This window comes from Macaca fascicularis, chromosome 1 (genome assembly GCF_037993035.2).
Source record: "Macaca fascicularis isolate 582-1 chromosome 1, T2T-MFA8v1.1".
NCBI classification, from domain to species: Eukaryota; Metazoa; Chordata; class Mammalia; order Primates; family Cercopithecidae; genus Macaca; species Macaca fascicularis.
Window position 1 is genome coordinate 9,575,701 of NC_088375.1, and position 14,862 is coordinate 9,590,562.

Consider the following 14,862-nt stretch of genomic DNA (forward strand, 5'->3'; position numbering starts at 1 on the left):
AATAGAATTAATATGGATGCACAAGGTACTCATCAGTGAATTCATAGAGTTCTAAGATCTGGACAAAAGTTGTAGACAAATAGCACGTAAATGGGGGCAGCTAAAGAAGAGGCAGTCTGGCATAGTGGTTAAGAACACTGGAGCCAGGGAACCTGAGTTCGTATCTCCACTCACACATCTGTAAGTGCAGGACCCTGGGAAAATCGCTTAACTTTACTGTACCTCGGTTTCTTCCCCTGTAAAATGGTGACTATTATACTTACCTCATGGTGTCTTTGCGAAGTACCTGCCTCATAGTGTGTAGGTAAAGATTAATGAATAATCAGTTAATATGGATGTATATATTACCTAAAGCAATGCCTGCCATACAGTGAATACTATGTAAGTGTCAACTGTTATTAAGGATTGGTAACATTTTAAAAAGTCCAAAATATGTTGAAGTGCACAACAATTATTGAAGGCAAGAAAATTTGTTTTAAGAGTAAGAAACCCCACATGTGAAAATGGCTAAGGTGAACCCTAAGCCCTCAAAATGTGAATGCAGGGATTATTCAAGGGCTACTCTAAGTGAATTCCAGTATCCTGACCTCAGGTCTATTGCCTTTATAGGTACTCAAAGAATCCACTAGTGATAGTCCTTAGCTAAGGCTGGTGACCTTCGGAATAAAATATACAAGAGTTTTTATAATTCTGAAAAATGACACATGCTGTTTCAATTTTCTAAAAGCAATGCCATTTCCAAATGTTGACATTAATATGTTTAATATTCCAGAAATTATTCTGTAATAGATAAGCACAGTGATGGACTTCATGAAGAAAGACTGGGGAATCCCTAAGAACCAGTGTGTGTTTAATGAAATCAGCATGTGTCAAACTAACTTTATTATTTCCTTTGGTAGAGCTGGTAGATTGGTAACCAAAGGAAATGTGGAATATAAAAAAACCAGGGGCAAATAAGGCATTTAACAAGGTCTATTATGACATCTTTCATTCACTCACTTCATCATTCACTCAACGAATATTTAGTAAGTCTTAAAACTATGCCAGAATAGAGTCTAATTACTTTATTTGAGATAAGTGGTGAAATGTTCATGCTAATAATTAATTCTAGTAATGGAACAGTGAGATGCTTATATTGTAAAGTTAATAGGATCTAGTTAATAGAAAGTGAATGAGGAAGTCCGGGGTTGCTACAAGTTTCTGAACTTGGGCAACGATGTAGGTTAATGCTTCTTAATGGTCCAGCAATAGGTGCTAAGCTGGCTGCTTAAAAAGCACTTGAGGAAACTAACTACATGTGTGCATCCTGAGTGGGAAACCTGGAGATTCTGGGTTGGGGACCGGGTGGAGTCCTAGTGATCTTTTAGTGTAAAATGCTCTTCAGGTGATTTCGATATTCGTTCAAGCATGGGAAATGCTGAAAAAGATAATAACTAACGGAGGACATACTTTGAGATAAGAAGATTAATTTTTTAAAATCAGACACATCATGATCTATACATTTGGGCAAGTCAGGTCATCTTCAAAATAGTCACATAAGAGGTTATATACACTAAAATGCCGAAGACTATCATTTGATCAAAACATGATAAAGTACCTCTTTGGGAATTTATTTCAGATTCCCCAGGGTGAGCTTTCAGATCTTGACCATAATAGTAAATTTTGACCTGTAGATTTTTGGGAAAAGTTCAGTTATTCAGAGCTAACTAAGATAAATAAGAAGACAATTTTTTCTGAACAAAGTAGTGTCACTGAAATATACGTAGTATATCTCTGTAAAACTCAGTAAATAGCGCTGGTGAATGTAAAAATATGAAACGTACAAAAGACAAAAATGCGCCAAAGGTTTCTTGAACGATGAACAGCAGAGCCACAAGACACAGATTTGTGAATATATTTAATATAACTGCACACACAGATGGAGCTATAAACTACCAAAACTGACTGACTGACCTAACTGGCCTTCTGTGGAGACAATCGTCTGCGTGGTATGACTCTGGGGCTCTCATAAACCTACACCTTATTAAAGTCCTGTTTCCTTGGTCCACTATAGGCATTGAAAATCAGACCATTAGTTTTCCATTCCTGACGCTTATAGCATTGACCATTACAAAAACGCACACATTCTTGGGAAGAATGACATAATAAGCCTTCTCAAATATTAATGCCTTCACATTAATGAGTCTGTCATTTCCTTCATAAATAGGGTTTTGCTGGAAGTATAATGATTCTCTTGGGGGATCCACACGCCTGTCATGGGCACTTTAGGGGATGCCAGTGACAAGGAAAGTGAAGATGTTACAAACAGGACCTGCCTCCTTCAAGATAATGCATGGTCTGAACATATTTGAAATGGCAACCAATACATAAATCTGATAGGAAATACAATTTGGAAAAATGTTTAGGATGTTATATTCAAATGTGACTAATTTTATGCAGGATTCTTTAACGGAACAGGTACCAATGCAAAACGATTAAGCAATTTGTACTCTGCAGCCACCATTATTCTGAAACCCAAATGTCTGTTAACAGTGGTAAGAATTGATATAACCAATCATTCTGCTTCTGCGAGGCAGAAGAGGGGACAGTGCACAGTAGTGAAGCATTTGTTATTTGGCCTCCACACACAAGAAGACTGTGTGTCAATCCCAACCACACCTTACACATTTACTTCATTCTTGTCTCAGATATGAGAACTTCAATGATGTATTTTCTCTGAATATCTTATTTTCCCTTATTGTTTTTCAAAGTGAATTTGAACAATTACAGAAATACTTTTTATTTTAAAAAATTAAAAGGATATGTGTCATAGCATATCCTTATCAGTGAATAAACACCAAAAAAAAAAGGAAAAAAAGGAAATAAGGAAGGAGAAAGGTGGGAGGCTGGGAGAATGGGGAAGAGAAAGAAAATAGTAGACAACACAAGTAGAGAATAAATCTAGTCAGAAATCTATTAGAAGCCTCTGGATTCTAGTCCTTTACAAATTCTGGGGAAGCAATCAGAAACAGATAAAGTTTATAATACTTCACTTTCAACCTAAAGACTTCAAATGGTCTAGAAAATTCTGAAATATTTATGACAATTTATTTTTTCTTTTTGAAAATATTTTTATATGGAGAAGTAAGTAGGCTAGCTTTAAAGCTGAAATTGCTGTGCATTTAACCTTTACTGGGAAGGGTCGTGCTTGCAGGTAGCACAATGCTTTTCAGAGAGCTGTTGGTTTTTGTACTCTGATGAAACACCTATAGTCCACGGTAGCTGTGCAGAAATGCTGATTTTTTTTTCTTTTAGATAGGGTCTTGCTCTGTTGTTCAGGCTGCAGTGCAGTGGCACAATTGTAGCTCACTGCAGCCCCGAACTCCTGGTCTCAAATGATGCTCCTGCCTCAGCTTCCCAAGTAGCGAGGACTACAGGCACATGCCACCATGCCCGGCTGATTTGTTTGTTTGTTTTGTGTGTGTGTAGAGATGATGTTTTGCTGTTTCCCTGATGGGTCTTGAACTCCCAGCCTCAAGCAATACTCCTGCCTTGGCCTCGCAAAACACTGAGATTATAGGCATGAGCCACTGTGCCTGGCCAGAAATGTTGAAATTTCATATTCATTCATGAGCCAAACTGTTCAATAGTTAATACTCTCATTCCCAATTTTAAATAAGAATCATGCTAATGCTCTCTTGTCACTTTTTGAATAATCTCAAGTACATTCTATAACCACTATAATTTCATGTGTAAGTGCCATTAACTTATGATCCCTGGGGGTAGGGGTGGGTAGAGGGGTCGGGAAGTCTTACAGCTTTTATTGGTTCTAGCCTCACAGGATGACTGAATGAACAAAATGTGGTATCCACATACAATGGAGATTATTCAACCTTAAAAAGGAGAAGGATTCTGACGTATGATACAACATGATGAACCTTGAAGACATTATGCGATGTGAAATAAGCAAGCCGCAAAAGGCCAAATACTACAGGATTCCATTACCTGGAGTAGTCAAATACATGACTTAGTAGTCAAATGTATAGAAACAGCAAGTAGAAGAGTGGGCAGTCGCCAGGGGCCGGGGAGGTGGGGAAATGGAGAGTTATTGTTTAATGGGTACAGAGTTTCATTTCTGTAAGATGAAAAGCTTTGGATATTGTTTGCATGCAATGTGAAATGTATATAACACTACCAAGCTAGCTGTGTACTTAAAAGCGATTAAAATAGTAAATTTTGTTCTATGTGGGTTTGTTTTTAACCATTATATATAATACTTGTATGTACGCACACACACACACACACACACGTGTGGGAGTGCAAACATGTTCTCCAGCCCGTGTTCAGGCCTGACTGATTACTTCCCATGACCGTCAATGACTAGAGCTGCCTGTGCTGGCCTGGACACCTTCCTGGGCCTTTCAAGGTCTACTGTGGCTCAAATATTCCATAGTTTTTCCAGCTTCTAGAATGGAGTCTTACTTTAGCACAGAACCCAAAAAGACTGGCTTAGCCTAGGAGAAAACATGAACCCCTATTAATTCAGAGACATAGTAAGCCAAATACTGTGGTTCTTGCATTGGAAATCTTGTAAGACATTAATGATAAAATAATATGAATTATTTGGGTTGTCACTGGGATTTATTAGGACTTGTAGTTTCTCTCTCTTCATTCACAACAGGCTAATGGCTTTAGTCAGCCAGAAGTATAAGAAATACCCTCAACAACCCTTCAGGCAGCCCAATTGAAAGAGGAATCACTCCCACTTCCTGTACTATTTTACTCAGAGATTTTCACTTTTTTTTTTTTTAAATGTGAAGGTGCTAATACATAGAGGTTTTTATTTAAATGGCATTTTTACAAAATGAGAAACTTATCTACAAAAATAATATACCAGTTGGAGAAAACAAAACAAAACTTGAGTCTACTTAATTTAAATCCTCTAATCCTTGTCTTAGGACATACAAGATTTAAAGTTTCACTATTGACAAATTTATCTTTACATCAGAATCGGGTCATAGGTTCTGCCACTATAAAATCAGCATCAGTAATTATTGAAATGGTGCCTCCTATTCTGTTGATAACATTAGAGCCAAATCATTGATTAAGATTGTTACCTCCATTCAACAAATAATTTTGAATGCCTAATATATGCCACATGGTATTCTAGGTTAGAAGAAGAAGAAAACAAGAGGAGGAGGAGGAACAAAGAAGAGGAAGAAAAAAGACGAAAAAGAAGGAGAAAGAGGAGGAGGAGGAGCACAAGGGGAAAGAAAGAAGAAGAAAATTATTTTCCTCATTGAACATAATATGTGGTGGAGGGAATAAAATAATAGAAAATAAATCCAATAAAAAGTAACTTATAAAGAATACCTCAAAGTGATAAATGATAAGGCAAAAAAGAATAAGAGTTCCTGGATGCGGGAGGGAGGGAGGAGGACAGGTTGCTCTGTTAGGTAGGGTAGTCTAGGTAGGCCTAGCAAAGGGGGTGAGATTCCCACCGAAGATGTGAAGGAAGGGAGGGAGCCGGCCAGTGCATAACTGAGAAAAGCATACTCCAGGCCCAGAGCTGGAGCAAGGGCCCCAGGGTGGAATCTGGTGTGGCCTGAATCAGGACCAACAAGAATAATAGTGCAGTTGGAGAGAAGTGAGAGACAGAAAGAAGGAGAGGAAGGCGGCTGGGAAATGAACATCCAAACCAGGCTGGGCCTCTGAACCTGTAAATACTCTGGCTTTTTCTCTGAGTGAAATGGGGAACAATGCAGGGATCTGGGTATAGGGGTATTACTCTCTGGCTGAGCTTTTACAAGGATCGTTTTGGCAGCTCACCTGAGAATAAACTCAAATGGGGTAAGAAATATAGACAAATACCTTGACCAAAAACCAGCTGTGTACAAAGAAAAGACTAACCCTCAATTGCCAGGGTAAGTCAGCTAGCGTTGCTTTTAGATGAGATGATCTCAGGGTCATCCTTGTACAGGGCAAAGAGCACTGGATCAGGAGACAAGAGACCAGGTCCAGTCTCTACTACTACAACTAACTAAATAGAGAAATTACTAAATAGATCAAGGAATAACTTTCTAAGGTATGATGGGGGACCTAGTGTGGAAGACAAGGTCCAGATGACAGAGCTAAGGAAAAAGAGTTATATGAAAACTACTGGTTCAGGAATGTGAAATTTAAAAGAACATGATTAATATATGTATAATTATGCCATATGTACACACAAAATGCTTGCTTTTTGTGAAATTGTTTAAAAGAGAACCATACAGTGAAGAGATTTGCCCTGGGACCTGGAACAAGCTAAAGATCTTGGCTGCAGTACCCACCAGCAGGCAGAACTAGAGGGATAAGAGGATGATCTGTGGAAATCTACATTGCATACATTGCATAGTTCTATGAGACCACCTATATTAAGGATCATTTGTTTTAATATAGGCTATGAACACTTAATAAAACTTTTTTCTTATCCCCATAACTCTCATGTAGTAAAATTAAAAGACTTTAGTAACTGGTTTGGAAAGAATATGGTTTAGGGAAGAGAATTTCCCATGACATTCCAGGGTCAAGGCTTTGGCCCTGGGACGTATCAATGTTAAACTAATTAAAGTAACTTTCCACAGAGAGACTTTTCTTGACTCCATTTTAAGGTGATATTACTCAGCATCCTCATCTCTTTGATTTTCTTCACACAGAAGGAACTCAGTAAAACTGCCGGGATATCAAACTGGTATAGCACTGAAAAGGTAGAAGCAAGGATTAGAGGTGAAAAAGGGAAAGTGACAGCCAAAGTTGCAGAAAAGTTGGCACTAAATGGTAGGGAAAAAAAAGAATGCCAGACACTAGGCAGCCTCGTGGTGACGGAAGGGAGTGTGGCATGGAAGAGGAGGGATGAAAGGTGTCTGTACTACATGCACCCCTAAGTACTAGGGTCAGGCCAAACCCTCAGAATGCCAGAGAACCCCTGGAAGCTTAGGGATAAATAGAAGGATATTCAACTAAGTGAAGAAGAGGTGAGAACATTTAGAGAAGAAATAGAATATTGGAAGTGAAAACTAAATTCTAAGTGGGATAAAAACAATCACAGACAAGGGAAGGCTACGTGTAAAGTATAAAAGTTCTCTCTTTGCTTTGAAGTGCTTTGTGGAATCCTTAATAACATGATTGTGTTTTTCTCTGAAATAAAAGTAATCGCTTTAAATGAAATATGTTTCATATGCATCCCATATCACATCTTTTAAGAGCTGACATTTAGTGTCACTATTCACTTAACTATTTTGACTAGAAGAGTGTTATTATGTTCAAATAGCTATAAGACCCAGTTATCCTTGGGAACAAGGTTGCAATATGCCAAATACCTAATGAAAAAAGAAATCATCATTTAAATGAACTAGTTTCAAAGAGCAATGACAAGCATTTATGAGTTTGCTGATTGCTAATGATTATTAGTTGTGATGGACATTAGCTGGAAAAGATGTTTATTATCATGATGCAAATTTATACAGAACTAGGAAATCTCAACATGACCTTCATTAATATCACATTTCAAACAAAAATTTACTAACTTACAGTCTACAAATGATGACTCAAGCTTCTCAGTTTCAGACAGAAAATTAGTAATAACTGTTATCCACTTCAGTGTCTGGAAGAAGAGGACTGAAATTGTGAAATCTTTTAAATTGGAATCTCGTCTCCATTTCATCAATGGAGTCCGGGGCTTCTTCAGCAGTCACTGGGGCTGTCCTGGGCCTCAGTGTCATCATGGGTAGAGGAATATTTCCTTCTCGTGCCTGCATCTGGATTCCCCTGCATATATGCAAGTCCTAGATTATAACTTGCATGAGCTTTTGGTGATAAAATGGCTAAAAAATACAGCTTTAGATTAAACCCAAGCTAAAATGGGGAGTACCGTAACTTTCCAATAAGATGCTTGTAAAGCTTATTTAGACATTATCTGTGAATTATTTAGCATAGTGTCTGGCATATGGTAGTTTTATAATTAAATGGTAGTTGATATGACATTCTGGCTAAGCCAGGGCTTGGGAAAAGAAGTCAAAGAAGTCAGTCATACTGCAAAAGCACTGACCAGTATCAAGAGGTTGAACTCTAGGAGGAAAAAAGAAAAGAAAATGGCCACACATCTATTTACATTTCTGAATTAGCACAAAAATTACTTGTAAGAGAAAAGAAGATGGAGCTCTGGCCCCTTTCATTTGGAGTTGGACAAAGTGGAGACTTCTCTGATGTGCTGGGACTGTGCTGACAGGGCAAGAGAATGTAATGACATGCAGGGGACAGAGATCACTGTGAGAATAAAAGATGGACCAATGCAGTGTTTGACAATGCACAGTGCTGTAAGGGCCACAGGAAATGTTACTCCCGGAAAAGAGGACAGCTGGTGGTGACTCTGTCCTGATTCAGCCATCTCAAAACAGGTCAGTGTCCCTAGTGGGTCCTAGAGGTATAAGGGAGGATATATGCATCGCCAAGACTGCTCTACACTAAACAATCTGGGCTCCAAAGAGCTCTGAAATTTCACAGTTGTGCACCTCAGTGTGGATTTGAATTCATTTGAAGTGCTGGACAGTCAGCATGTCTTTTCAATCTGGAAACTCCTATCTTCTAGTTCTGGGAAATTTTTTTTTGCACTGTTTCCTTGCTAAAATATTTCCCTGCAACTTTCTCTGCACTAACTTAGTTGTTCTTGTTTACAGGCCAGGCCCTAACAAGCTGATTGGAAGGTGTAGTGAGAAGGTAGTGCTTGTTCACTTTTGCACTACAAGGAGATCTTGGGCCTGGTCACCTTTTTACTGGCAGCCACTTAATCTCCATTATTATTATGTCATTTCTCTGGGTAGATTTGGGTTATCCCCATAAAGATCGCCCTGTCTCACTATTGCAGCCAGCTTTTGTTATCTGGCGCTGGGCAGGGAAGGAAGCTGGGCATAGGGGTCTCAAAGTTCACTCTGCAGACTTGCATGTAAGCCTGTGTTTAATCCAGCACCTGTTCCCCTTCCCATTTCTCCAGAATTATTGGTATCTTCTAGTATCAGTGAAGATGGAGCTTGAGTTTACTTCTTGCTCTTTTTGTTTGCCAGTGATTTTCTAGATGGGAGGGGAATGGAAGTATTTTCACTCCATCTCAAAGCTAATCATTCAGATCATCTAATAAAGGTGCCCCATGAACTAGGGTGACCTCTCAGTCACTTACTTCTTTTGGGAGTTTAACAGTAAACTTCCTTGCATTTTTGAGCAGACTATATAATTTAAGGGACCATCCTGTAGCATTTCACCATTTTTATTTGTAATGCACTCTCGGCTGTCAATTATTTGAAACAATGGCCATAATCAATGCTCAGCTGCAAGCAAATAAAACCAATCTGGAAGCATTAGTATAGATTTGAGTACATCAACAAACTGGCCATTCATGAACCACTAGGGCAGTTGATGTTAGTAACAAATATGAGAAAATAACAGAAAGAGATTTTCCATATCTATCACAGCTCTACTACTTCCACTAGGGAGAGCAAGGGTTCCTGACCTTGTCATTTTAGAATCATCACTGTATTAGTTGGTTATCATGCTGCTATAAAGAAATACCTGAGACTGGGTAATTTATAAAGGAATGAGTTTTAATTGACTCATAGCTCCATATGGCTAGGGAGGCCTCAGGAAACTTACAATCACAGTAGAAGATGACGGGGAAGCAAACATGTCCTTCTTCACTAGGTGGCAGGAAAGACAGAAAAGCCCAGGGGAAACTGCCATTTATAAAACCATCAGATCTCGTGATAATTCACTCACTCTCACAAGTACAGCATGGGGGAGACTGCCCCCATGATACAATCACCTCCTACCAGGACCCTCCCTCGACATACAGGGATTATGGGCATTACAATTTGAGATGAGATTTGGGTGGGGACACAGAGCCAAACCATATCAATCACCCTGAACTTTCTTTTGTTGTTGTTGTTGTTGTTAAAAAAACATAAATATCCCTTTTGATTTCCTCAGAAGGGAATCTGAGAATCATCTTCAGAATTCAGTTAAACCAGTGAAATACCACACAGTGGGATAAATCATATATATCTACAGACATCATCTTAAAATTCAAATCTTTTGTGCCTAAAATCTGGTATGCCTTCTGTGCACCTTCATTCCAGACATTTATAACCCAGACTCCCCCACTGAAGGAGACACCTGACCCAGTTCAGCTTTGCCACACAATTCAGAGGTTCGGTATCAGGAAACTTACTTCACTATTGACATAAACCAACATTTTCTTACTTCAGCTTTATTTATAATAAGGGTGATGTTTTGCTTTGTTATTTTTCAATTACTTTTTCTTATTTCATATTACACTCAGAGCTTACAGTGGAAGGAAGAATAGATATCTTAAACTCCAACAGATATGATCACTTTCCAAGGAATTCTGCAAATTGACTGACACAACTAACCTATTGAAAATACATAAATGTATTTCCTACTAATTTTCATTATCACAGTATTTAAATTTTTCTTAGTTTGCAAGAATTATAAAAGCTTTTATGATTGTTCTTCTTAGCAGCCATCTGAGTCATTATATGATGAGTTGATGGGGCCTGATTTGTGAAGTAAGTCATCAATGTCAAAAAAGATCATTAGAAGACCTGTATCTTTAGAAATCTTGAGAGCTTTATCTGTCATTGAACATACTAAACACCATTTACCATTTTAAAAAACAACGTTTGAGGTATGTACTTTTACATCCATATCTTAGCGAGAGCAAACAGAATTAAACAACTTTCTTATTGTCATATAGCTAACGTTGGGCAGGAATATCATATTTACATGTGCATGTATACACTTATCACATAAATATTTAAATATTGGGATAGTGTGATTGTAAAAGTATTAAACCAATGTATTCCACTTTGCCTTCTTTAATTCTGCCCCAATACTGCCTTTCTCTTTCTTCTAGGGGCAGAAAATGGGAAAAAAATCCCAACAAACTAAAAAACTTGATTATCTTTAGAAAGAGATATTGAGAGGTAGGCATTATATATAAAGGACTTGCTGAATTCCAGTTGTTGTCATTTACTTTTTCAAGAGTTAATTAAGCAGGTGGGTCACAGCCCAGAGTTATCTCAGCGAGTAGAGACCTTGCCCCTGTTCTTCCTTGGGGATTATTTATTAGGCTTGCATCCAGAGGCAGCACAGGATCTAGGAAAAGCTGCCTTTTTGTGGGTCCTGGAGAATGGATGGTAGAAGAAGAGAGGAAGCTGAGGAAAAAGAGAAAAGGAGGCTGAGGGTGAGAGGATATATGTCTAATTTTTTCTTCTATTCACATCGTCTGTGGGATGGGAAGGTAGGGTGAAGCAGGGGGAATATCACTAAAGCAAAGCTGGGTGTATTAGTCCGTTTTCACGCTGCTGATAAAGGCACACCTGAGACTGGGTTATTTATAGAGAAAAAGAGGTTTAATAGGCTCCTAGTTCCACATGGCTGAGGAGGCCTCACAGTCATGGTAGAAGGTGAAAGGCATGTCTTCCATGGTGGCAGACAAGAGAGAACAAGAGGCAAGCGAAAAGGGTTTCCCCTTATAAAGCTATTAGATGTTGAGAAACGTATTCACTAAGACAAGAATAGTATGGGGGAAACCACTCCAATGATTCAATTATTTCCCATCAGGTACCTCCTGTAACAAGTGGGAATTATAAGAGTTACAATTCAAGATGAGATTTGAATGGAGACACAGCCAAACCATATCACTGGGCCTTTGTCCTCCTTCTCCACTCAGGACTCTAGAGAGAGGCTACCCAAACCAGCCTGGGGAACAGCCACCATATGAAACTGAACCTGGCTGTCCAGAAGGCTGAGTGGGGGTCGCTCTGCAGCTGGCACTTCCTGGGCCTCCCTCAGTTGCTGTGAGGTGGAAACAGGCTCTGAAGTGGCTGACAGGCTGCCAAGAGACTAGCCAGAGGAGGCCTTCAGAGAAGACTCCAGTAGGAGCCAAATGGGACAAAGTGTAGACCTCACTGGGGCCTAGAAAGAATCCACCAGCAGGAACCAAAGAGAGGTGGAGGCAGCCAGGGAAAGTGACCAGCCAGGCTCCAACCATGCCCAGACAGAGCAGTCTCTATGTTACCACAAAGCCAGCTCCCAGTCTTAAACACAAACCAGGCAAGTGCAGGGAAGTGGGGAAAGGCAGCATCCAGGAGCCCAAAGGAAACAGCCAGAAGGCCCTCTTGCCCAATAATCTGCTCTCCATGCTTCAGGATACAATGGAAGCCACACACTCACCTTCACACACAGATATAATTTTGACCCGTGGGGGTAGAAGATGGTTTCAGACCAATCCTTTCCCCAGAGAATGAGGAGTACCTGAGGCACTGTTTTAATTATTGCTTCAAGATAAATTCTATAAGTTGTTACCTAAAACCAGTAGGTTACAGTCAAAATAAATGTATTTTTTAACCTGCATGTCTCCCATATTGTTGTATTGAGAAAAAAATGCATCTATCATTCTGAGAAATAATGTATCCAGCATATTGAGAAAGAAAATTTTAACTGCATCACACAGGATTTCATCAAGTTGTTTTCTGAAGTTAGAAATCAGGTGCCCAAGGAGAGCTTACCAGTGTTTGAATTCGTGCTTTTTTTTTTTTTCAGAGGAGGTCTTACTCTGTTGCCCAGACTGGACTTGAACCCCTGGGCTCAAGTGATCCTCCTGCCTCAGCCTCCATAGCTGGGACCTCAGGTGCATGCCACTGCACCGGCTTACGAGTTTTAATGACGTTCTAGATAGGTTAACAGATAGGTTAAACAGCCCATCACAGTAATTCTTAAACATTTGCCATAGGATAATTGCAATTTTGTTTATGGTTTGGAAAGAGCAATCATAAAATTGTATTAATTTAAGTTCTTGAGATACTTATAAAATCTATGATTGCTCCATTCAATCCTTCAAACACAGTGATGGTTTTCTTAGAATAAGCACTTCTGGTCATTATGAAATAAAGATCCAGATCCAAGTAATTTAACTCTAAACTAATTTGGTAAATTTCTGCAAAGAATTTATGAATTTATCATTTTGAATACACTGGCGCCCAGATACATCATATTAATATGTATTTGTGATCAGTGAGAGGAATTGTATTTGTAACCAGGAGAAAGCCACACTTGGTCAGCATCAGCTCTGGGCCTAAACCTCAATACTGAACTAGAAACATTTCCCCATGAAAGTTGAGTCAAAGAATATGCCTCAAAATTCCCTCCAAACTTATATGTATAGAATTCTTCACATTTCTTAGAGAGTTAATGACCCAAAGTATTTGACAGCAATATAAGATAAAAACTAAATAATTAACCTGGGTCTCAATGATTCTTGAAAGGAAATAAACAAACACAGAAGAGCTTGAATCAAAAAGAACTAAACCTAGACATCTAAGGAAAGCTGAATAACTCTGATACAAAAGCTATAATGTGTTTTAATAACAACATTTTCCCTTTCCATTAGCAGGTACAATTGCTGCCACTTAAGGAACTAATATGACTTTTCTACCTCCTATTACCATGATAAATTGCCAGTGGAATGCATTCCAAAGTGAGTAATGTCTTGCTGGACATTGGTAATTCACTTAAGCTGGTTAACATAATAACAGATACAATGACATAATCTCCGGATTCACATTAATATCTATAGCTTGGTCTGCTCTTGCAGACATGCTGCTGAATCAAAATTAAGGATGCTTGGAGGCTGGGCATGATGGCTCACGCCTATAATCCCAGCACGCTAGGAGACAAGGCGGGAGAATTGCTTAAGCCTGGGAGTTCGAGACCAGCCTGGGCAGTATAGCAAGCCCTGTCTATGCTTAAAAAAAAAAAAAAAATGCCAGGCATCGTGGCACATACCAGTAGTCCCAGCGACTCTGGAGGCTGAGGTAGGAGGATCACTTGGAGCCCAGGAGCTCAAGGCTGCAGTGAGCCATGATCACACCACTGCACTCCAGATTGGGCAACTGAGGGGGAGACCTGTCTCAAAAAAAAAAAAAAAAAAAAAATGCTTTGAATGAAAATTGTCTTGCTCATGTGGTGTTTTAACATATATCATTTGCTTTATTGGAAGTGATATAAAACAAGACCAGATCAGAGCTGTTATTTTATTTTCTTAATTACTTTACCACATTAACAAATTGCCTGAAGGTGAAGAAAATTACAACCAGAAACAAAACAAAGAGAATTACTCATCTAATTGTGAAACTTTTAGAAAGACTAAACGCAACTCTTCTAAACTGCTTCCCATATACATCACAAGGACAATTTAAGTAAAATGTGTCAAGAAGTCTTACAAAACAAATTCCTAATACAAGAAATCTATTTTTGACAAAACATTTAAAAATTAATTCCTACATTTAATTAGCAGAGAACAACAGAGTTTCATAGTATGACTTCAATAATTGAGACCAGATGAACATCTGGGGTAAAAAGCCATTATTTTCACCCAAAATACTTTCCTTCCTGCACTATTACAGTCACAGTAAGTTTTATTATATTTAACTCTAGTTAGCACCTACATTCCAATATAGTCCTCATACTGCAGTAGATTTAAAGCTACTTGAGAATCAGACACTGTATGTTGCAGCACGTAGTAGGATGAATAATCATCCTAATTATGAGGGCCCATCCAGGATCCTAATCCCTAGAATCTATAAGTGTTAACCTTATTTGGAAAAAGGGCCTTTGCAGATGTAATTAACTAAGGATCTTGAGGTGGGGAGATGATCTCGAATTATCCAAGGGGTCCCTGATGGTCATCACATCTATTCTCATAAGAGGGAGATCTGACCCCGCCCCATAGAGGAGAAGGCAATATCGAATACGGAGGCAGAGACTGGAGGGAAA

The 14,862-nt window shown here is 38.9% G+C and overlaps 1 protein-coding gene across 15 annotated transcripts in view; it reads right to left on the minus strand.

The window, feature by feature from the left end:
• CHRM3 (cholinergic receptor muscarinic 3) overlaps positions 1-14,862 on the minus strand; it is a 516,344-nt gene that overhangs the window by 319,529 nt on the left and 181,953 nt on the right. The window contains exon 1 of one of the 15 annotated variants that reach the window (XM_065542955.2): positions 13,873-13,996. The exons of 13 other annotated variants lie outside the window; for them this stretch is intronic. The gene's annotated coding sequence lies outside the window, so the exon portion shown is untranslated. Of the gene's footprint in view, positions 1-13,872; positions 13,997-14,862 lie in introns of those variants that run through there. One more of the 15 variants, XM_074025990.1, reaches the window with a different exon arrangement.